The sequence below is a fragment of the Schistocerca cancellata genome, chromosome 6 (assembly GCF_023864275.1).
Source record: "Schistocerca cancellata isolate TAMUIC-IGC-003103 chromosome 6, iqSchCanc2.1, whole genome shotgun sequence".
Taxonomy (NCBI): Eukaryota; Metazoa; Arthropoda; class Insecta; order Orthoptera; family Acrididae; genus Schistocerca; species Schistocerca cancellata.
Window position 1 is genome coordinate 24,595,146 of NC_064631.1, and position 25,657 is coordinate 24,620,802.

At 43.9% G+C, this 25,657-nt stretch overlaps 1 protein-coding gene across 1 annotated transcript in view; it reads left to right on the top strand.

Moving 5' to 3' along the window:
* Window positions 1-25,657, top strand: part of LOC126191162 (peptidyl-alpha-hydroxyglycine alpha-amidating lyase 2) — a 140,805-nt gene that overhangs the window by 64,737 nt on the left and 50,411 nt on the right. The window lies entirely within an intron of this gene.

Genomic DNA, 25,657 nt, shown 5'->3' on the forward strand with positions numbered 1-25,657 from the left:
GTCGATCGCGTCGGCATTGTTACGTTGTGCCAGGAAGGGCTCTCGGCAAGGGAAGTGTCCAGGCGTCTCAGAATGAACCAAAGCGATGTTGTTCGGACTTGGAAGAGATACAGAGAGAGAGAAACTATCGATGGCATGCCTCGCTCAGGCCGCCTAAGGGCTACTACTGCAGTGGATGACCGCTACCTACGGATTATGGCTCAGAGGAATCCTGACAACAATAATTCTTTTCCTGCAGCCACAGGAGTATTGGTACAGGGGGGACTCCAGCACAAAGTACCGTTATACAAGATCGCGGTGATGATGTCATCTAAGATGGCGGCGTGTAGACTTGGCAACAGTGCATGACGTCATCCAAGATGGCGGGCATGATGTGAACTGATGACGCAAGTACTGTTATCCAAGATGGCGGTTTTTGCCGGGAAAGTGCCTCCCCCAGAAAAATGGCGGGAAGTTCAAATGCCAATAGGAAAATGCATCACACCACGGTTATCTCTACTAACAAAACTGCGGGAAGATAGGTCACTTGGGGTACCTGCACTAACCTACATCATCCGACCACCAGTTCTTCCTACGAACCAGTGCCAAGTTCGAATTTTGGCGGCAAAGAAAGTTCAATTATCATTTCTCTACTAAGCTAAGAAAATGGTGGTGAACAAAGGACACTTGGACTAACCTCAGTCTCCTGACTGCCACCTCCTCCTAAGGATTTGTGGGAAAATGACTCGACCAGTGCTGGAAGTAAATCTTTATTTCGCATGCAGCAGTCAATTTCATGCAGAACAGCCATCCAGTATGTTCACCTCGAGGTCCGGACTCCAACTGACTTAGTACACAGTACCACCACCAGATGGCACTCTCATCTGTGACATAAGATGGCGGGAAACTGTGTGTTTGCCACGAGGTCTGCACTCAAATTGACCTAGTACACAGCACCACCACCAGAGGGCGCAGTCGTCCAAGATGGCGGCCATCAGAGAGCTCTACCATGGACTCGGGATGAATTTTTGCGAGTGCCATGACCACCTGCACTTGGAAGCAAGTAGTTAAAGTCTCCACCACGATCCTCAACTGACCGCCATGTCCATTACCAACCCATGTTGTCTGGCTAATGTATACTAATGTACACTAACATGTACTAAAGTGCACAGTGCATGACGTTATTCAAGATGGCAGCTGTGACGCCAATTGATGATGCAAGTGCCACACCCCCCTGGCTGGAACTTTGAATTTTGGCAGAAGATAGGTCAGCTGGGCTACACCCACTAACCTAACCCCCCCCTCTCCCCTCCCCCAGAAAAACGGCAGGAAGTCAAATTCCAACATGATAATGCATCACAACATGGTTATCTCTACTAACCTAAGAAAATCGCAGGAAAATATGTCACTTTCACTACCCCCATTAACCTAAGTCACTCGACTGCCACCTCTTCCTAGAAACTGGCGCCAACGAACTGGCGCAGAGTTTGAATTTTGGCGGTAAAGAAAGGTCACTTGGGGTCCCCATCAACCTAAGAAAACTGCAGGAACAAAACTCACCTCCACTAACCTAAGTCACCTGACTGCCACCTCTTCCTAGAGATTGGTGGGAAAATGATTCAGCCTGTGCTGGGCTGCTGGAGAGAGGAAGGAGTGTCCTTTATTTATTTTGGAACAATTTATTTAGGGATGGAGTATATTTATCACACTGACACAAAACACCCACCCTGATGTGCTTGGGGTCACAATACACAGTATGCAGACATGCAAACTCCTAAATAATGCAGCACAGTGATGGGCCAACACGAAATTGTAAACGGTCCAAATAACACATAGCACAGCCTACAGATCTGCTTGCAAAATAATGAAACAGACATGCAATCAACACACACAAGCACCCTCTGCCACTCCCTGTCCACTATACAGCACAGGATGTTAATGGCAGCCCCCACGATGTGACATGGCCATCAGCTGTCAAACCACACACACACTCCCGTTAAGGTCCCGCATGCATGACATGGTGGCACCCCTTTCACGCTTGACACATGAGAAATTCCTCGCAAAGTACGTGTTCACCTAGGCACTGGTGCTGACGCGATTGCGCTGGAGCACAGACCCTCTAGGATCGCATGCACCATCACAGCTGCGAGCTTCAGACGGATACAGGTGAAAGTTGGTTGTATTTTGGAGTATACAGTCAGTGCTATACTGGCACAGAACTCCAAAGCACACTCACGCCAGTCTCATATGCGAGACGCCTTTGGATAGCTTGTGTCTTTACCATTGATGGCAGAGGAAATTGTATAGTCTCCCAGAAGTTGTATAGTCTCGCTTTCTCGATGTCTCAGCTTGTATGCACGTTAATTCTAACCCTAACAGAACCTGTTCACGAAAATAATGCAGAATAACCCAGTCCATTATGTACTACCCTTCCTGCTCCCAACATATGCAAATGTCCTTACTGCTGTGTAGACACTCCTATATCCCAGCACAATAGATGTAAATGAATCGAGCATTATTGAGTTTACCCGCTGAATTACTGATGCCACTGGTAACAAAGCACCATCCACCTTTTCTTTCTTTCTGCAGACAGGACTTTCAGTGGTAAAATTATTTTGCACAGATCGCTAAATTGCACTAACAGTTAAACCCGCAAAGTTGTCTAGAGATTATCAAATACATATGAGACTCACAAGAATATTGGAAGCCAGGAAGATATTTACCAGTGTAACTACAATTAAATATTATGATTGTTGCTACAGCCTGACATCGATCGATGTACAGGTAATATCTCCTCTTGACAACTGTATTTATAGAATGAATCTCACTATTTGTAGCACACATAATTTTCCACATAAAAAATCTCTTGCGGTTATCGATGAGCTGAATCTATATGTCCCTCAGTCATCCTCTCTAGTCGTGCCACAACATAAACCATAGTAACTTCACAATGCAATATATACACATTTTACACTATGTAAGCCACAGTAACTTAACAGGACAACATATACACACTTTACACAAACAGTGCAGTTATCTTTTATATCTATACAGCACCTGAAAAAATTATCATATGTTTACACTCACACCAGCTATATGTCATGATGCTCCTCAACCCTGGGGAAGCACCGTCAACCTTTCCTTTCTTTCTACAGACATGACATTCAGCGGAAATTAACTATTTTACACTGATCACCATATTGCAATGACAACTAACCTCGCAAAGTGCCATATATATCCTCAAATATGGAAAGACACTTACTCAATTACACTGCTCTCCCACCAAGGACAGGAACTTGAATATTAGAGCGTGAAACCGATCTCCATCCCAGCAATATATCACCGCATACTGTGTTGATCTAGTAGACACACAATTCATATCCTCCACCATACAAAATCATCCCTTTTACACCAGAGCACCCTCAGCAGACCGAAGTCACTCTCAGACCTCTCCTACAAATTCTGGGTCATTTCCCCTTAGCACAAACGCCTTACTGTTTCTGTTACAAACCTGGTTCCTTGCTTGCTCGCTTTTCTAAGCACATCTCCAGACATAGGGATCACAAGAACACACGTATTTTTGCATGGTTCTCCATAATATTATAATATTTTCGCTGTACTTCTTGATATCAAGCACTAGGCAGCATCCTACCGATCGCTAGCGCAAAATAATTCCCAAAATATAGACTGGAAATCATTTCCCTACAAACCCCAAACTTAAGCGAGGTGCATCGTGCTGTAAACCACTGAGTAGCTAGAAACAAATAGAGGAAACTGATATTTCCATTCTCGAATACCGACATTGGTGATGTAACAGATTCCAAATCAACCCTATAATTTACAAGGCAACTAAGGCGTTTCCCATGTCTAGAGAACAGGCAAACGTGTCTTCCACATGCTAGAAGCACACACCGCAATCGATCTTCTCTCAACTAAATAAAGGCGCGAAATGTGCAGAATCAGTCAACCGAACAATTTACATGGTTGGGAGTAACGGTCCAGCACAAACGCACCTCCATACACAATCTTCTCAAATTTCCACTTGATCACAAAAGCCGCCCAATCCATACTAAGTATTAGTTCGCTATTCGGTCGTCTAGACAACAGCAAAGTTAACTCACACACATTCCTACACTCCAACAGGCTTCTGCATTCGGACAGCTGCTGCTGTTAACAGTAAACACGAATCATTACCACCGCAGACCATGCATACACAGAATCATTCAAGAAAACCGGTCACATATATGTTTTATCATTATACTTACAATTAAATGTTATGATCACGGTCTCAATTGAACGGTATTCGACAATGAGCGAAGTATTGGAAATACACCCTGCTGAAGGCTGTGGGTCTGGAAATGGAACTGTACCTTCCTTATGACTGGACAAAGTCATTTCCTTTACACATGTCTTAACACAAACTCATACATTATAAGCCTAATGCTCAAATGCAAACATATCACGCACACCTCACTACTACTAACTATAATACTTGACTTCCACATGATACAAAATAATACTGACCGAAAATCAACGATGGGTGGGCATGTCTCTTAAGTTTTTTTTCTTTCGAGTGCTACCACTGTGCCTCAGAAAGAGAGACGTAATCAGCCAGATGTTAAAAAACACGATCGCAACAACTACTATATGTTATTGTCACAAAAGATCTTGGTTCCACAGGTGCATACAAGTATCCATGTTAAAAGCTAAACCTGCTTTACGAATCGAGGTATGACGTTACCTCTGAATGAGGTGATTTTTTCTGGACAAATACCGTGACGGTGATCGTAGGAATGTTTATTATCAGACCAACACGTAGCCCACGGTGCAACCTCGTGATAAAATTACCGCATTTTCAAAGTGCTTCGGCTAAGGAACGTGGTATGTAAGCAGTATCTGCGACTCCCACACAGCCCCAGCTACATAATTCTATAGTATTTGTAGCGCATTCTGTCTCGATGCCATATCAGGGGTTCTGCGATATATCCACTGAGTTATAGGCGATGACTGATTGAGAAGGAACACAAACAATAGTAGTAGATGATGTGCTGATTGATGTCATGAGAAAATGTACACTAGCTTCTCAGATGTCTAGTGTTACGCTATGTGCTAGAAATGATGTCTGGGATTTAGAAACAAGTCTTTCCATTCAAGCACATACTTGCATCAGGTCACACCCACAAGTGAATCATATTTCTGGCACTCTCATATGTCGCAACGAGTCACCTTCCTCGAACCTGTCTGCTACTGTAAAATGAAAGCCTGGTTCTAGTCAGTCTCTATGTGTGTTGCAGCTGCGCCCATTTCTACATCTTCGCGCATGTGATCGTTCCATTTTAAGTTGGAACTGAGCAGACGTTGGAGAAAACCACATCCACTACCATCTGCAACCCGTGTAGAAACAGAGCGACCTGAGTTAGTTTTAAAGGAGCATGTTTTGACCGTTCGATGGAAATGCGCGCATTGTGGTGCATCCCCAAACTACATACAAGTACTACAGATCTGCGTCCATTCAAATCTATCACCCCAACATGCTAGCATCGTTATTCTCTACCCTCAAACAGAGAAAAATGAAGAACTGTAGAAGTTACACTAACTTCATCCAATACAGAACTCACCTAGGCACCATTTCTCGCGCGTTGACGCAAAGCTGTAATGCGACTCCAGTCCGGAGAAAGAGGTTTCGTAATGCTTCCCCAGAATAGCACAGCATGCAGCCCTCTGAGCATTCCTAACGGTATACCTCGTCCCTCATCGAATTTACATCTCAGACCGCTGCTGCTACTGCTACCCGCGTGACACAATCCCATTAAATATACAGCCACTGCAGAGGCCACTTTAAAGTTTGATCACCTATACTATAGGCGAATGATCGTATCCCACAGACTATACCAAGTCGCAAACGACATTTCCCTTGGTCCTGTTCAATTGTTTGAAACACTGTTTTCTAACACGCTTTGTACAAGACCGAACATATCGTTTTCTTGCCACATCCTCGAGTCCCGTGCCAGGTTCTAAACTGACATTAAGAAGTTCTGATCCACGCCTTTCGCAGGAAACTAGACGTTGCACGGTGTAAATCATGTTCTTACGGCGGATACCATAACACGCCACGCATCACCTGATTTTAAGTAAAAGCCAGTTACAAGGTTTGCAAACTACAGTCCGATAGTGACTCACGAGCTATACGTTTAGACTCATATCTCACACTGACGGAATAGCTGATAACTCTACGTTTCGACTGATGCCTCATATTGCGATTATGTACGCGACCACTGTTTCACTGCTAGCAACCCTCAGAAGGTGTCACCAATCCACAAAACTCATTCCCCAACTCAAACACGCTCTGTCACTCAATCATTATGTGCTAACCAACAGCGTGCCAGTGCACGGATAGGATGGAAAAGAAACCACCGATGTACTGTAATAATAAGCATCACAGTTGATAGCGCGAACAATTTTAGCAATTTTACAGTAACTTCAACACCGGTCAATGATGTGACAGCATGTTTCCCCAATTTCAGTATCATAGATAAACCACTCCTTCTCCACTTTGCGAGTATCATTGGGAACGTGGATAGGTAACTGTCCAGTACGTCCATTCAGTGTTAATTCTCGAACACATAAATCATCAAAGTATACCAGACAGTGCTCCACATATTTCTAACACCTCGAGCGTAGTGATTAATTTACGATCTATCTCTATGCGTATAGGAGTCACAGAGCATTCTCGCTGTCTTAGGGAAAAATTAGAGAGTGAAAGACCCTCCTCACGCTGTCATTGACCAACCCACAATTCAGCACCGTTACCGAATTAATCTGCAACTGACTAGAAAAAGACCGCTACACTCCACGTCTCGTGAATGAATGGAGCTTTCCGAGTCCTCACCCATCCAAGTGCATGAGATTTCTCTAGATGCGCCCATGTCGAGGAGCTTATCACTCCTTATCGATGTACAGTAACAGATTTCAAAGTGTCGTGATGTAATGGCAGACGTTTAAGAAAAACAATAAACGACTGATTTTTATGCGTGATGGAGATCTAGAGGGATGGAGTTCGACACATTTATACGTAAATCAACCAAGCTGTCAACTCTAAAGTATTGTTCTAGAGTCTAGGATCGGTACCCGTAAGGTATCGGTAAGAGAGAACATAAACACAAGCACCCCTAAGGCTAAAACGTTCTGCACTTAAAACGGGCTATAATGTTCGATCGCCTGCGTTTCCAAGCTATCAGTCGTGTGGAATGTAGCGCTGTTAGTATTCCAATGTAAGAAATATATTTCAAGCGCATGACATACATCCTTCTTCCCGGTTTTTCTACGATAAACTATGTTATCGAATCGTAAAAAGAAAAAAACTACTTTCTTAAAACATTTGCTCTGCGTGATAGGAGCACAATATAGCTTTCCGGAGACATATGGTGTCCAATGTTCACATCCGACCATGGTTCAGAAATTATACGATGCCTGCATCAGACCTATATAAAATGATAGCTGGTAGCGGGGGATATAACTTAGTTATGACGCTGAAGTACCGATTTTACACCCAAGATGCGGCAGGGGGGATGGAGTACATCGCATAAATCAAAGCTCGTTTACAGGAATGTGTCAAGTTTCAGCGCACATGAGATGGAAGTCCTCTGATGACCGACAGGTTTACCTTTAACTATCGCAAGTAGACAGTGCTTTAAACCACACACAGAACACGTGGCTGTATACAAGTAGAACGCAGGCTATGTCACGCGACTGATGCATCCGGACAGAACAGTGGAGAAATTGACCTGCAGCATCTTCTCCTTCTCTTGAATGCATCGGTCAACCATTAAATCGTCCCTCGTTACAGCTCCATCTCAATCGATCACCCCATCGACTCTCTGTTATCCTTTAACGCAGATGAAAATAAGTTTAGAGGTGAATGGTTCTCGATCTTCCTGAAAAGCATCAAGTACAGTAGTCAACTCGCGTGTATCACTGGTACCCCAGTAGACATGCAGTATAATGCTGCCTCGACGGAATAAAATTGACTGCCTCCCTGATTCCCTCCGTTTCGATGTCGACGTTTTATCAGATTCCTTTTGTTGCCGCATACTTGTTCCCATGTCCGCAGCTCATGGTCGTGCGGTAGCGTTCTCGCTTCCCACGCCTGGGTTCGATTCCCGGCGGGGTCAGGGATTTTCTCTGCCTCGTGATGACTGGGTGTTGTGTGCTGTCCTTAAGTTAGTTAGGTTGTAGTTCTAAGTTCTAGGGGACTGATGACCGTAGATGTTAAGTCCCATAGTGCTCAGAGCCATTTGAACCATTTGAACTAGTTCCCATGTACAAATTGTTCTGCAAGAAACAGAAGATATACAAGTACTTCCTCAATTTCCCAGTATTTCGATGTATATTCGGTCAATTTATACCTATTCATTCGTTATTTTTAGCAATTCTATCGATTTTATGTCAGATCTATCTAGGCGATCATGACATAACCTCCCGATCTGTGTCCCAAAATTACCTGTAAATGTAGCACAGCAGCCAACACCTAGCCCAAACGCACTGATCGGGAAGCGTAATATAGCACTGTACTCGAATGTATCCAGTCACCTGCACATTTGGAGAGCGTCTGCTCTGTTTTCTGTATGTCTGTATACAGGGTGAGTCACCTAACGTTACCGCTGGATATATTTCGTAAACCACATCAAGTACTGACGAACCGATTCCACAGACCGAACGTGAGGAGAGGGGATAGGGTAATTGTTTAATACAAACCATACAAAAATGCACGGAAGTATGTTTTTTAACACAAACCTACGTTTTTTAAAAAATGGAACCACGTTAGTTTTGTTAGCACATCTGAACATATAAACAAATACGTAATCAGTACCGTTTGTTGCATTGTAAAATGTTAATTACATCCGAAGATATTGTAACCTAAAGTTGACGCTTGAAACCTCCAACGTTCAGTTGCGAGAGCCGGTGGACTGAGTCAAATTTGTGTCATACGCATAGTGCATCGTCACCGCTTTCACCCGTTTCATGTGTCGCTACATCGGCAATTACATGGTGATGACTTTAATGATCGAGTGCAATTCTGTCAATGGGCATTAACAGAGAATGCGTTGCAGTTCTACCTGTTTGCCGATGAAGCGGGTTTCACAAACCACGGGGCAGTGAATCTATGGAACATGCATTACTGGTCCGTGGACAATCCTCGCTGGCTCAGACCTGTCTGAGCCAGGTAGAGCGACAGCGACCGTGGACTGTAAATGTATGGTGCGGAATCATTGGCGACCACCTGATTGGTCCTCACTTCATTGCAGGGGCCCAAACAGCTGCAACATACAGCGCGTTTCTACAGAATGATCCGCCAACGTTGCTCGAAAATGTCCCACTGGAAACGCGTCGACGTATGTGGTATCAGCATGATGGTGCATCTGCACATTCCGCAATTAACACTAGGCTGACCCTTGACAGGATGTTCGACGGGCGTTTGATAGGACGTGGAGGACGCATAAATTGGCCAGCCCGTTCTCCTGATCTTACACCTCTGGACTTCTTTCTGTGGGGTACGTTATAGGAGAATGTGTACCGTGATGTGCCTACAACCCCAGAGGATATGAAACAACGTATTGTGGCAGCCTGCGGCGACATTACACCAGATGTACTCCGGCGTGTACGACATTCATTACGCCAGAGATTGCAATTGTGTGCAGCAGATGATGGCCATCACACTGAACGTCTATTGGCCTGACATGTCGGGACACATTCTATTCCACTCCGTAATTGAAAACGGAAACCACGTGTGTACGCGTACCTCATCCCTCATGGTAATGTACATGTGCGTCAGTGAAAAAGACCAATAAAAAGGTGTTAGCATGTGTAAGTAATGTGCTGTTCCAGTCTCTTCTGTACCTAAGGTCCATCACCGTTCCCTTTGGATCCCTACGTAATTCGGTGCTCTCCGATACACACGATCGAACAGCAGAGGAGTGGTACTCAAGCGTCAACTTTAGGTTACAATATTTCCGGATGTAATTAACATTTTACAATGCACAAACGGCACTGATTACGTATTTGTTTATATGTTCAGATCTGCTAACAAAACTAACGGGGTTCCATTTAAAAAAAACGTAGGTTTGTGTTAAAAAACATACTTCCGTGCATTTTTTTATGGTTTGTATTAACCAATTACACTAGCCCCTCTCCTCACGTTCGGTCTGTGGAATCGATTCGTCAGTATTTGATGTGGTTTACGAAATATATCCAGCGGTAATGTTAGGTGACTCACCCTGTATATGCATGCCTCGCGCACCTGTAGAACCAAGATCGCTTGTGACACTAACATACAGTAGTTGTTGCGATCGTGTTTTTTTAACATCTGGCCGATTACGTCTCTCTTCTAAGGCACAGTGGTAGCACTCGCAAGAAAAAAACCTGCGAGTCATGCCCACCCATCGTTGATTTTCGGTCAGCACTATTTTGTGTCGTATTATTTTCACTATTCCACAACATGTCGTCCTCGGAGCCGTTAGTGGCACAAGAAATTCCAGTTTTAGTAAAACTGTTCTTAACAATATCGGCTCTAATTTCCTCCCATGCGCAGATTATCCACTCGCACATCGACTGTATTGATGGCTCCCTTATCTTGCTTGTTGGAGTCAGCTGATAAGATCCCGCAGCCATCCATTCTGAATACAGGCATCGAAGATGTTCTTTGAAAGGTTTATTGACGCTGACATGTAAAGGTTTAAGAATTGACGTTAAACCTCCAGGCCTGATGACGGGGTAGCACTTCATCCGTTTCATTTTCTCTTACACAGTTTCCACAAGGTCACTCTGGAAACTGTGTAGGACAAGGAGGGACTTCTTTCGTCATAATGCCCCTGGTCGTCTTCCCCAGACTTTCTCCAACCAATCCAGCTCCAAATCTGCTGTTATCCAGCCATTTTCCTGAACTCGTAAGTGAATTGCATGTGGGGTAGTCTCCTTTTGCAATGTCTTTCTTTTAAAGATGGCATACGGTGGAAGTCTATTGTCGTCTGCTGTAATGCACACCATCATTGTGCATCTTAGTTTCTCCGCTCCAGTCGTCTTCACAAGAACGCTTTTTGAGCCAAATGGAGCAACGGCGGTGTTATGCGGCATATCTAAAAAACACTGTTGGCTGGTCAGCGTTACCAACCTGGGAGAGCAACTACTCATATTGCTGTCGCTCATGGAACTCAATTACCTTATCTGTGCAGTCTCGAGGTAAACGCTGGCGCAAAGATGTTATTCTTCGTAGACAGAGATTTTGCTGACTCATACGAGGGGTGTTTGAAAAGTCCGTGCAAAAATAAAAACTACTTTCGTGTTTGGGATAAACCTTTTTCGTTTTTCGACATAGTCTTCTTTTACACTTATACACTTCGTCCAATGATGTTCTAATTTGTTGATCCCTTCCGAATAATAGGAATTGTCAAAGTCTGCAAAATAGTATGCAGCAATCACCTCCTCGTATGAATAAAATCTTTGTCCCGCCAGCCATTTCTGGAAACTGGGGAACAAATAGTAGACCGAGGGAGCCATGTCTGGAGAATAGGAGGGATGTGAAACGTATTGGAATCCAATTTCCATTACTTTTGAGATCGCCACTGCTGAGGTGGGTGCTGGTGCATTGTCGTGGTGGAGAAGGACTTTTTTGCGGTGCAATCGCCGGCGTTTTTCTTGCAGCTCGGTTTTCAAACGGTCCAATAACGATGAATAATACGCACCTGTAATAGTTTTACCCTTTTCCAGATAGTCGATGAGGATTATTCCTTGCGTATCCCAAAAGACAAGTCGCCATAACCTTTCCGGCCGAAGGAGTTGTCTTCGCCTTTTTTGGTGCAGATTCTCCCTTGGTAACCCATTGTTTAGATTGTTGTTTGGTCTCAGGAGTATAGTAATGTATCCGTGTTTCATCCAGAGTGACGAAACGACGCTTAAAGACCTACGGATTCTTCCTGAACAGCCACAAACCATCCTTGCAACACTTCACACGATTCCGGTTTTGGTCAAGCGTGAGAAATCGCGGAACCCATCTTGCGGATAGCTTTCTCGTGTCCAAATGTATGTGCAAAATATTATGTACCCATTCATTAGAAATGCCCACAGCACTAGCAATCTCACGCTCCTTAACTCTTCTGTCATACACCACCGTATCATGGATTTTATCAATGATTTCTGGAGTCGTAATATCCACAGGGCGTCCAGAACGTTCAGCATCACTTGTGGCCATTTGGCCACTCCGAAAATTTTGAAACCACTTATAAACTGTTCTAATCTAACGTGCAGAGTCACCGTAATGTTTATCAAGCTTCTCTTTAGTCTCCTGAAGCTTTCTGCCTTTCATAAAGTAATGTTTAATCACCACACGAAATTTTTTTCGTCCGTTTTTTGACAATCACTCGACTTCCTTGATTCACACGAATGCCAAACACAAAGAAATACACAAATATGGCTGAAACTTGGTGAGCGTAACTCAACATGACCTCGACACGCTCCGGCGGTGCCATCTCTCGGACTTTGCACGGACTTATCAAACGCCCCTCGTAAAACGAATCACCTAAGCAAAACTTGCTTTAAATCTTTTCCATCGTTGTTGACCGTGGCAGCTATTTCGGGAGTTTTGTTCTGAATCATTTGGTAAGAGACATCACAAGCATCATTTCAAAGTTTATTGACGTTAGCAATTACACCATTATCAGTTTCGGGATATTTCCCTGTTTTAGGCCAAACGAAAGATTTGGAGCTTGCCTTTGCAGCGATGAGCTTATATGTTCGTTCTGAATTAGAATCAACGGAGAATTGCCTTCCTGCAGCTTTCACTCCGTTTGTATCGGCGTGAGATAACACATTTAATTTAAATTTTGCAGTGTAGATTGAATATTTCGACATTATGCAACTTGTAACACACTGACCTAGAAATACGTCTGTAACATCAATTTTCAAGTTTACAGTATGTTGTGATAATGGACGTATTTTATGCCAAATACTGCTGTGTCCATTGTTGTCCATTGTCAAGTCATTCGAAGGCAGCTCCAGTTAGAACGAACCAAGAGAGGAAATTATGCGCGATATTAGTAAAATAATTTTAATGACGAAAAATCGTAGGGCAGCGGAGTATGTGAGGGGGGGAACTTATTCGATGAAATACGGTAGATGTAGACTGCCGAATATTAAACTGAAGCACCACAATGGGAACTGTTTTCTTCGGCTCTGAGGGAGTTCCCTGTAAAGAAGTGTGTACCAACGTCTTCCTTCCATCGACTATGGAGGGTGTAGTAGGAAAGGAAATGAATCTGCAAATTACCCCCTGCTCACGTTTATGTAACGAGTTACGTTATCGCTGTCGACAGCCTAGACATCGATTTAAACTGACGGCTTATGAACAAAGTGCCATTGTGTTCTCCAGGGTTATAACTGTTCTTGCTTTATTGTTTTGTCATCGCTATCTCTGAGGAATGAATACAGCCCGTAGGGGCTGGTGCTGTAAAGGGAGGAATGTTATCAGTGCCATCTAACTTGCTAATTCGGCACGAGCATATTATTACTGTCGTGTCATTTAGTGCTGCTAAATATTCATTGCTGATCCCCAGATACTAAAGCACACACAGCTTTACAATGTTCTTGTACCTCTTGTCGTAATAAATGACACTTGTAATGGGGCTAAACGTGACCTGTAATAATGGGTGTCGTCGCCTTTTACGTCTCCATAACATGAATGCATTACTGGAACAGACGTTGCTCATTGTGGATGGAGATTGGCGGCATTGACAAACATTCGAAAATAATTATATGACTAGAAAGGCAGTGGTATTTGTAATCATTGTGAATTTGTTGTTTGACGATTGTGTTGCGTCACAGCCGCTTATCTCTTTAAACAAATTCCCTGGATCTCTCATGTGATTCTCCTCAGTGTAATTATTTTCTATCTTAAGCCTCGTATTGCTGTAGCTACATCGGTATCAATACTTTTGGCGAATTTCGTCTCCTGCTGCTTTGTCTCCCATGCAATCCATAATTCCTGTAGCAGCTGCAAATGTTTCAATTAACTGCTGCGAGCTTGATTCGATTCTACCCTGAAAATATTTCTTAATTGTAGAGTAATAAATTAATGATGCGTGTAGCCGAACTGCGACAGTCATTCTGAATTTCAGATGATGCGGTGACATCACTTGTTCAATGTTCAGTATAAATAACAGAAATACCTGCTCTCGGCTTACAATTTAAATTCTTGCATTCCTTGAATACATAAATACTGATTCAGTTGGGATGAGGATGTAGTTCACTAAGTATCAGTACATGAAAAGGTAAAAGTATATAAATTCAAACTTCATCTGCTTCAAGGCCAAATCTCACAACAGGTAATAAATATAACAGTCGTTACTGCATCACCTCCTACCATCGTTGACAGTAATTCATCACAATGCTGCGATCTTTATACATGGATAAAAAGAAGACTCTGCGAGAGACAATCTACGATGTCATGCGAGAATGAGCAAACATGTTTCTTGACTTCTTGTTGCAACTTGCAGATTTCTTTTTAAGGCTTCGATATATTAACACACTGCACATCGAATATTTGCTAGGAATTATAATTTATTTAAGGTAGAGTCTATTTTAAATATATATAGCTATAGAAAACATAGTGTAAGAACCACTGTAATGACATGTATTTTACAATCAGAAATTTAGATGTGTACTTTTTTTTTTCGCACTGTGCACATTTCAAATATCCCACATTTCTTCACAACAGTTTCGTCGTATATAACAGCTAAGACTCCAATTGGCTTGAAAGACACTTATGTGTCCGGAACGTCGAAGATGAGAGCATTTAATGTTTCACTGAAGTATTAAGGTGATTTCTCAAATTGTATTTCGCAGAACACTTGTGTTTCGCGGATAGTGAATAAGTGCTCCGCGAATAATTGCTAATAACATGGCGTTGTTTTTCAACGTTTTGACAATTCTAATAATTTTTAAGAAGTTGTTTATGGTTTCTGTGTCATTACCTATGGTTTAAAATTGAAGTAACCACTGAATGTAACAAGTTTTTCTAATTTTTAAAAAAAATTTATTAACTTTCAAAATAAGCAAGGTGTTCCATCAAAGTACCAGGTTTCTCAAAGTGTTCTCTCAGAGAAAGAGTTTGGGAACCCCCGCCTTAGAGTGAAACATGCAAATTTTAGAAAGTAAATCTAATTTTTCCCTCCTCAGAGAAAATAAATTACCAGCACTCCAAATGTGCAATTAATGTATAGCCTTATAGACCTGTCCTTCAATGCTGCACGTCATAAGTGGAAAGGTTTCATTTACTGCTTCGTAATAGAAGCCATGATGAGGAAGTCCGACAGTCTGTTCCAAAGCATGTACAAAAACTATGCGTTGACTTAACATTTGCAATGATAACACTTCTGTTTTACAACCTCTGGGTTATAATAAGGTTGTTTTTTTACAGCGCTCGAATGTGTGTGGTTGCGGAAAGAGTACAGGGTCCTCTAAAAGCGCACCCACTTTGATATTTCAAATTATGAACTTTATTGATTCAGCACACATTATTTTGGTGTTTACTGACATACACCAATGATGTAAAACAATCCCAAAGAAGAAATAGCAAGGGGATAAGTCGCAAGTGGCCATTGTTGGTCACCATTACGCGAGGTGTGGTGATGCGGAAACTGCTCTTAGAGCAACCCGCTGAAACCACAACTAGGGCCAGAAAAAATCTCGTATCACCGCACGGTACCGTTTTCCATTGACTGTCACTGCTTGTCCTGCCTCATCTTCAAAAAGATGAGAGTCGATGCTGCCCACCAAAAAGCCACAACAAAAAAATACTCGCTGTGAATGTACTCCCATTTCTTGAACCATGAAAGGGTTTTCTGACCTCCAGGTGCGGCAGTTCTTCACTGACTGGCACGAGAAACGACAGTGTCAACAACTGAGAGGCCTAGTAGACGCTGTTCAAGAACGACTACCAGGAAGACTGCGTGAAGTGACGCTACTCGACTATAACGATCGCCCACTTTCTGAGAGACTGACAAAACACACTATAAGGGAGTTAGGTTCGGAAGTCATTCCACGCCCACCTTATTCACCCGTTCTCCCGTCTTCATATTTTCATCTCTTCCGCTCTCTGTCGAACAACCTTCAAAAAACTTCCTTCCTCGATGAAAATGCGCTCCTAACACGGATCGATGAGTTTTTAACCTCAAAACCACGTGAATTCTACAGTCGCGGTATCGAAAACATACCCCAGCATTGACAAACTGTTGTAACTAGTGAAGGAGAATATATTAGTGATGACTAAAGCTTCTGTTATGTGTATCTGTTGTATTTATTAAACTCATGGAAAATTGCTACGAAATTTTGCACCAACCCAATACTTAACATGATTTCAAATGTGCTAAGATAATCTAAATCATAATACTAAACATGATTTCAAACGTGCTAAGCTAATCTAAGTCATTCTAATGCCCTTCAGTATTACTATTATTGTTATTAGTGGCAGTTATTATTATCATTAGTTTCTTGTCATACTTATTATTATTATAATTGAGAAGGTTATGTAACATGTTTGGTACGCATTCCTCGTGGTCAGATGTAAGAGAGGGCCTAAGGCCCTAATCTAGTCAGGCTAAATAAGCAATAAATAAATATGTGATAAAGTGCTAAAATTTGATCAAACGGATGATTACACATCATTTATGATGTATTGGATTTTTCGTGCCGGCCTGTGGAAGTGCGCCTTGCCTCGTCTATTTTCCTTACGAAACCGTCGCCTTCCTCTGAAACCAGTCAACAAAACATCTCTTTTTCTTATGATCGGGTTCTTTCAGCTGCTCCGCTGTGAGTTTCGAACGTGATGTAGAAGAAACAGTGCTGGCTGTGGAGACGCTTATAATGAGGAGCGGAGATAGTGGTGGGGGTAGTCTGCTCTGAGCACGACGCAGTGTTTTATTTGGCCGGCCTGCCGCCAGGTGGCAGGTGGCGCGCCCTTCCCCCACCCCAGCCGCGGAAGCGCGGCCAGCGCTCATGTTTAATGCATCTCATTTACAGCCAGCGAGGCCGGATCTGAAGAGCTCTCTCTCCGTGCTCCCATTCACTGCGAGAGCCGTAGCCACGGCCGCCTTTATACTCCGCCAGCAACCGCGCTGCGCGCGCACCAAGACTACAATTACCATTATCTTTTGAATGCTTCCCCAATCTATTCTGAGCAAGAAAAATGACGGTCTGTGTTGCCCTGCACATGTTTCTATCTCTCCGCTTTAACACAATGCGGCGGCCCCCAAGAAGCAGATTATTTCTTAGATACACTTCAAAAGTCGAATTTACCGAAATGGGTTTTTAGCATTATTAATTAAAACTTCCGGACTTAGAGACCATGGTCGAACAGTAGAAATTCGTCCTCCTGACGTTTCGTTGTGAAGTACGGGCAACATCTTCCGTGGAGAGCCAACGACTTGCTGCTTGGGTGTGGAGGTCCCGTTTATATGGAGTGCATAGAGTGCTCCGCCACTCGTCACGTGCTGTTGACAGTAAAACTATCTCTGACTAACGTCATTACTCTCAATCAAAGATAATCTATTGTTACATCGTTGATACGAAGCCGACCGCCATATTTTATGTAACTTTAAACCTTCTTTTCTGTTAAAAGCATTGTGGTGTTTATAAATCTCTATGTGCAATCTACACTCCTGGAAATTGAAATAAGAACACCGTGAATTCATTGTCCCAGGAAGGGGAAACTTTATTGACACATTCCTGGGGTCAGATACATCACATGATCACACTGACAGAACCACAGGCACATAGACACAGGCAACAGAGCATGCACAATGTCGGCACTAGTACAGTGTATATCCACCTTTCGCAGCAATGCAGGCTGCTATTCTCCCATGGAGACGATCGTAGAGATGCTGGATGTAGTCCTGTGGAACGGCTTGCCATGCCATTTCCACCTGGCGCCTCAGTTGGACCAGCGTTCGTGCTGGACGTGCAGACCGCGTGAGACGACGCTTCATTCAGTCCCAAACATGCTCAATGGGGGACAGATCCGGAGATCTTGCTGGCCAGGGTAGTTGACTTACACCTTCTAGAGCACGTTGGGTGGCACGGGATACATGCGGACGTGCATTGTCCTGTTGGAACAGCAAGTTCCCTTGCCGGTCTAGGAATGGTAGAACGATGGGTTCGATGACGGTTTGGATATACCGTGCACTATTCAGTGTCCCCTCGACGATCACCAGTGGTGTACGGCCAGTGTAGGAGATCGTTCCCCACACCATGATGCCGGGCGTTGGCCCTGTGTGCCTCGGTCGTATGCAGTCCTGATTGTGGCGCTCACCTGCACGGCGCCAAACACGCATACGACCATCATTGGCACCAAGGCAGAAGCGACTCTCATCGCTGAAGACGACACGTCTCCATTCGTCCCTCCATTCACGCCTGTCGCGACACCACTGCAGGCGGGCTGCACGATGTTGGGGCGTGAGCGGAAGACGGCCTAACGGTGTGCGGGACCGTAGCCCAGCTTCATGGAGACGGTTGCGAATGGTCCTCGCCGATACCCCAGGAACAACAGTGTCCCTAATTTGCTGGGAAGTGGCGGTGCGGTCCCCTACGGCACTGCGTAGGATCCTACGGTCTTGGCGTGCATCCGTGCGTCGCTGCGGTCCGGTCCCAGGTCGATGGGCACGTGCACCTTCCGCCGACCACTGGCGACAACATCGATGTACTGTGGAGACCTCACGCCCCACGTGTTGAGCAATTCGGCGGTACGTCCACCCGGCCTCCCGCATCCCCGCTATACGCCCTCGCTCAAAGTTCGTCAACTGCACATACGGTTCACGTCCACGCTGTCGCGGCATGCTACCAGTGTTAAAGACTGCGATGGAGCTCCGTATGCCACGGCAAACTGGCTGACACTGACGGCGGCGGTGCACAAATGCTGCGCAGCTAGCGCCATTCGACGGCCAACACCGTGGTTCCTGGTGTGTCCGCTGTGCCGTGCGTGTGATCATTGCTTGTACAGCCCTCTCGCAGTGTCCGGAGCAAGTATGGTGGGTCTGACACACCGGTGTCAATGTGTTCTTTTTTCCATTTCCAGGAGTGTATATGTGCATAATAATGCGATGTCTTAGCTAGCACGCTTGTGTCACTAAATTTAATTTCCTGATTACAGCCTTCAGAAACATGTACCGCTACAGCCGATTTGTCAGTGTGTTTGTGTTCAGTTAGGCAGGTACTAACACTTATTTTCGTTGTTCCAATATAAACATTACCACAGCTGCACGGAATTCCATAAAATTCGTAAAAGGGTGTTCTGCGTCTTTCTCCGATCTTAAATTTCACTGATCGTCTTGGTGGATCTAAAAACTCGAAACTTGGCCATAAATTTTCCAGTACGGTCCGTAATATTGAGGATAAATGGAAAAAAATCTTATTGCTGCTGGATGTTTTCGGACACTTTTCTTCTGGGATGGAGTGCTTTATGAATCTCATTATCAACGCATCCATTTTTTCTAAAAGCTGCTCGCAAATGATTTAGTTCCTCTTGAAATAAACTGGCTCACAGTTTTTATTAGCCCTGTCCACCAATGTTTTAATAATACTTCTCTTCTGCCTGGGATGATGATTCGAATCCTTATGGAGGTAACGTTCTGTAAGTTAGAGCATAAAAAATATCTTTGTAAAACTGAAACCTACTCTCCTACATTATAGGGCCATCTGAGATGCATAAACCTAATGTCCCACGATAATGAGTGCTATTGGATCCCCTACTCAGGATCATCACATTAAAAATTCTATGCACTTTATCAAAAAATTAAAGGAGATTACTGGTAGCCCAAGTGATAACCTTGTCAGTTTTGATGTGGTATCCCTCTTCATCATGGTTCCGATTTATGAAGCCCTTTCTTACATAGCTGATATGTTTGCCACTTATATAGTAGCTTTGATTCGACAGCCCCTTCAACGACTTATTTTCGGTATCATAATGAGTTCTATGAACAAATTGAAGGAGTGACAATGTAAAGCCCTCTAACTCCATCTGTTGCTAATCTTTTAGTGGAATTTTTTGAACAGCAGACGCTGCAGTCACCCAATAAAAAAGTCCTCTGTATTGGTATCTACAGGGTGTTACAAAAAGATACATTCCTCACACACAAAGAAAGAAAATATGTTATGTGGACATGTGTCAGGAAACGCTTACTTTCCATGTTAGAGCTCATTTTATTACTTCTCTTCAAATCACATTAATCATGGAAAGGAAACACGCAGCAACAGAACGTACCAGCGTGAATTCAAACACTTTGTTATAGGAAATGTTCAAAATGTCCTCCGTTAGCGAGGATACATGCATCCACCCTCCGTCGCATGGAATCCCTGATGCGCTGATACAGCCCGAGAGAATGGCGTATTGTATCACAGTCGACCACAATACGAGCACGAAGATTCTCTACATTTGGTACCGGGGTTGCGTAGACAAGAGCTTTCGAATGCCCCCATAAATGAAATTCAAGAGGGTTGAGGTCAGGAGAGCGTGGAGGCCATGGAATTGGTCCGCCTCTACCAATCCATCGGTCACCGAATCTGTTGTTGAGAAGCGTACGAACACTTCGACTGAAATGTGCAGGAGCTCCATCGTGCATGAACCACATGTTGTGTCGTACTTGTAAAGGCATATATTCTAGCAGCACAGGTAGAGTATCCCGTATGAGATCATGATAACGTGCTCCATTGAGCGTAGGTGGAAGAACATGGGGCCCAATCAAGACATCACCAACAATGCCTGCCCAAAAACGTTCACAGAAAATCTGTGTTGATGACGTGATTGCACAATTGCGTACGGATTCTCGTCAGCCCACACATGTTGATTGTGAAATTTACCATTTGATCACGTTGGAATGAAGCCTCATCCGTAAAGAGAACATTTGCACCGAAATGAGGATTGACACATTGTTGGATGAACCATTCGCAGAAGTGTACCCGTGGAGGCCAATCAGCTGCTGATGGTGCCTGCACACGCTGTACATGGTACGGAAACAACTGGTTCTCCCGTAGCACTCTCCATACAGTGACGTGGTCAACGTTACCTTGTACAGCAGCAACTTCTCTGACGCTGACATTAGGATTATCGTCAACTGCACGAAGAATTGCCTCGTCCATTGCAGGTGTCCTCGTCGTTCTAGGTCTTCCCCAGTCGCGAGTCATAGGCTGGAATGTTCCGTGCTCCCTAAGACGCCGATCAATTGCTTCGAACGTCTTCCTGTGGGGACACTTTCGTTCTGGAAATCTGTCTCGATACAAACGTACCGCGCCACGGCTATTGCCCCGTGCTAATCCATACATCAAATGGGCATCTGCCAACTCCCCACTTGTAAACATTGCACTGACTGCAAAACCACGTTCGTGATGAACTCTAACTTGTTGATGCTACGTACTGATGTGCTTGATGCTAGTACTGTAGAGCAATGAGTCGCATGTTAACACAAGCACCGAACATTACCTTCCTTCAATTGGGCCAACTGGTGGTGATTCGAGGAAGTACAGTACATACTGACGAAACTAAAATGAGCTCCAACATGGAAATTAAGCGTTTCCGGACACATGTCCACATAACATCTTTTCTTTATTTGTGTATGAGGAATGTTTCCTGAAAGTTTGGCCGTACCTTTTTGTAACACCCTGTATATGTGAATGACACTTCTGTGATATAGAATCACGATGTAGAGGAACTGAATGGCTTTTTAGTGCATTTAAATAGTATTAATCCAAAGATACAATTTACTATGGAGACAGAGAGTAATGGGCAGCTTAATTTTTTGGATGTTTCAGTAATTAAACCGGCAGATGGGATTTGGTCATAAGATGCATAGGAAACATACACATACCGATTGTTACCTCCACAAAGTTTTGAATCATCATCCCAGACAGAAGAGAGGTGTTACTAAAACATTAGTGGACAGGGCTAATAAAACCTATGAGACAGTTTGTTCGCAAGAGGAACTAAATCATTTGCCAACAGCTTTTAAGAAAAATGGATGCGTTGATAATGAGATACATAGAGCACTCCATCTCGGAAGAGAGGTGTCCGAAAACATCAACAACAACAACTGTCGGCTGGGAAAGTTTTTCTTCCATTTATCCACAATATTACGGACCGTATTGGAAATGTTCTGGCCAAGTTTCGAGTTGAAACAATCATTAGACCCACCAAGGGGATAAGTGAATATTCAAGATCGGCGAAACATGCACGGCGCCCTTTTGCAACCCCTGGAGTGCATAAAATACCGTGCAGTTGTGGTAAGGTTTATACTGGGACAACGAAAAGAACTGTTAATACCCGCCTAACTGAAGACAAAAGGACCTGTCGTCTGGGACACACCGACAAATCGACTGTAGCGGAACATATTTTTGAAGACGGTGATCATGAAATAAAATTTAGTGACACAAGCGTGCTAGATAAGACATCGCATTTTTATGCACGTATGTACAGAGAATTCATAGAGATTTATGAACACCTCAATAATTTTAACAGAAAAGAAGAAGGCTTAAAGATAGATAAGATATGGCGGTCGACTTTGTACCAACGATGTGACAATCGATTACCTTTGATCGAGAGTAATGGCGTTAGTCAGAGATAATTTCACTATCAGGAGCTCGTGATGAGTGGTTACGCCCTCAATGCGCTCTATATAAACGGGACCTCCATGGCCCAGCAGACAGTCGTTGACTCACCACGGAGAATGTTGCCCGCAGCTGGCAACGAAACGTCAGGAGGAATAATTTCTAGTGTTCGACTACGGCTTCTTAGGCCGGAAGTTTCAATTAATGAAGATGCCGGCCGTGAAAGCCTACACTTTATGATCTTTCATTAGCATTACAGAGCTGATGTGCTGAAACTTATATCTGGAGAACTACCGTAGGCTTCCAAGACTATCATAAGTAAGCGTAGACTACAGTAGGTTTCGCTGCTCAGTTATGATCGTACCTGCATTACCTGCACGTGAGGTGTGTTGCATACCTATCGGACGTTACCTCACTTCGATCGCTTTGGGTATGTGGCCAGTGTCTTACTAGATTCCTCTACAAACCGGAAGCGCTAACCTTCCAGAAACTAAGTAAGGATATATACAGGTTGGTCGACTGATAGTGACCGGGCCAAATATCTCTCGAAATAAGCATCAAACGAAAAAACTACAAAGAAGGAAACTCATCTAGCTTGAAGGGGGAAACCAGATGGCACTATGGTTGGCCCGCTAGAAGGCGCTGCCATAGGTCAAACGGATATCAACTGCGTTTTTTTAAATAGGAACCCCCACTTTTTATTACATATTCGTGTAGTACGTAAAGAAATTGAATGTTTTAGTTGGAGCACTTTTTTCGCTTTGCGATACATGGCGCTGTAATAGTCACAAACGTATAAGTACGTGGTATCACGTAACATTCCGCCAGTGCGGACGGTATTTGCCTCGTGATACATAACCCGTGTTAAAATGGACTGTTTACCAATCGCGGAAAAGGTCGATGTTGTGTTGATGTATGGCTATTGTGATCAAAACGCCCAATGGGCGTGTGCTATGTATGCTGCTCGGTATCCTGGACGACATCATCCAAGTGTCCGGAACGTTCGCCGGATAGTTACGTTACTTAAGGAAACAGGAAATGTTCAGCCACATGTGAAACGTCAACCACCACCTGCAACAAATGATGATGCCCAAGCAGGTGTTTTAGCTGCTGTCGCGGCTAATCTGCACATCAGTAGCAGGCAAATTGCGTGAGAATCGGGAATCTCAAAAACGTCGCTGTTTAGAATGCTACATCAACATCGATTTCACCCGTACCATATTGCACCAGGAATTGCATGGCGACGACTTTGAACGTCGTGTACAGTTCTGCAACAGAGCACAAGAGAAATTACGGGACGATGACATATTTTTTTGCACGCATTTTATTTAGCGACGAAGCGCGATTCACCAACAGCGGTAACATAAACCATCATAATTTGCACTATTGGGCATCGGAAAATCCACGATGGCTGCGACAAGTGGAACATCAGCGACCTTGGGGGGTTAATGTATGGTACGGAATTATGGGAAGAAGGATAATTGGCCCCCATTTTATCGATGGCAATCTAAATGGTGCAGTGTATGCTGATTTCCTACGTAATGTTCTACCGATGTTACTACAGGATGTTTCACTGCATGACAGAATGGCGATGTACTTCCAACATGATGGATGGATAGCATATTTCATGACAGTTGGATTGGTCGTCGAAGCACCATACCAAGGCCCGCACGTTTACCGGATCTGACGTCCCCGGATTTCTTTCTGTGGGGAAAGTTGAAGGATATTTGCTATCGTGATGCACCGACAACACCTGACAACATGCGTCAGCGCATTGTTAATGCATGTGCGAACATTACGGAAGGCGAACTACTCGCTGTTGAGAGGAATGTCGTTACACGTATTACCAAATGCAATGAGGTTGACGGATATCATTTTGAGCATTTATTGCATTAATGTGGTATTTACAGGTAATCACGCTGTAACAGCATGCGTTTTCAGAAATGATAAGTTGACAAAGGTACATGTATGACATTGGAACAAGCGAAATAAAATGTTCAAACGTACCTACGTTCTGTATTTTAATTTAAAAAACCTACCTGTTACCAGCTGTTCGTCTAAAATTGTGAGCCATATGTTTGTGACTATTACAGCGTCATCTATCACAAAGCGAAAAAAGTGGTCCAACTAAAACAGTCATATTTCTTTACGTACTACACGAATATGTAATGAAAAGTGGGGGTTCCTATTAAAAAAAAACGCAGTTGATATCCGTTTGACCTATGGCAGCGCCATCTAGCGGGCCAACCATAGCGTTATCTGGTTTCTCCCTTCAAGCTAGACAAGTTTCGTTCTTTGTAGTTCGTGAGATATTTGGCCCGGTCACGATCAGTGGACCACCCTGTACAATCACGTATCCTGCGGAATATTTTTTCCTCTAAATACTCTCATGTTCAGGAAAAACAGAATACTTTGAACGACTAGAGATAGGACGTTCATTGCCCATAGGACATGGACATTATTAGTATGTTCTGCAAAAAACGATTAGCATTTGAACCACGTCGGCCCGCTGCTTCAAGGTCAACATCGACATCGCGGCATAGCACCACCTACCGGTAAACTGTGCCTGGTGCTCTAATTGTCGCTATAAACCGAAGGTAATGGATCAGTGTGACTTGAACAGACGTGCAGGATGCCTCGGAGACGGATGCGCGAATCGTACCGTCAAATGAGTGAGTTTGAAAGAGGGCGCGTTGTCGGCATGAGAGAGTGTGGTGCGCCCGTCCAGGAAACTGCTACCAGTGTGGGTCGAAGTGTTTCGGCAGTGCAACGGGTGTGTGCAGAATGGTTCACGGGAGGATGTAGAACACGACGAGATGGGTCAGGGCACTCCGCCCAGACACCCCATCCGAATGGCACTGCAGGCAGGACAGATCTGCGTCCTGCTCGGCTCTGGCGTTAACAGTGGAACTATCAGGTGTGACCGCCCGTTGCCGCGTTTACAGCACAGGTTACGTGCGCGTCGTCCACTTCTCCGCCTAACTTTGACGAATGTGCAGAAACATGCTAGACGGTAATGGTGTGTGGAACGACGTCACTG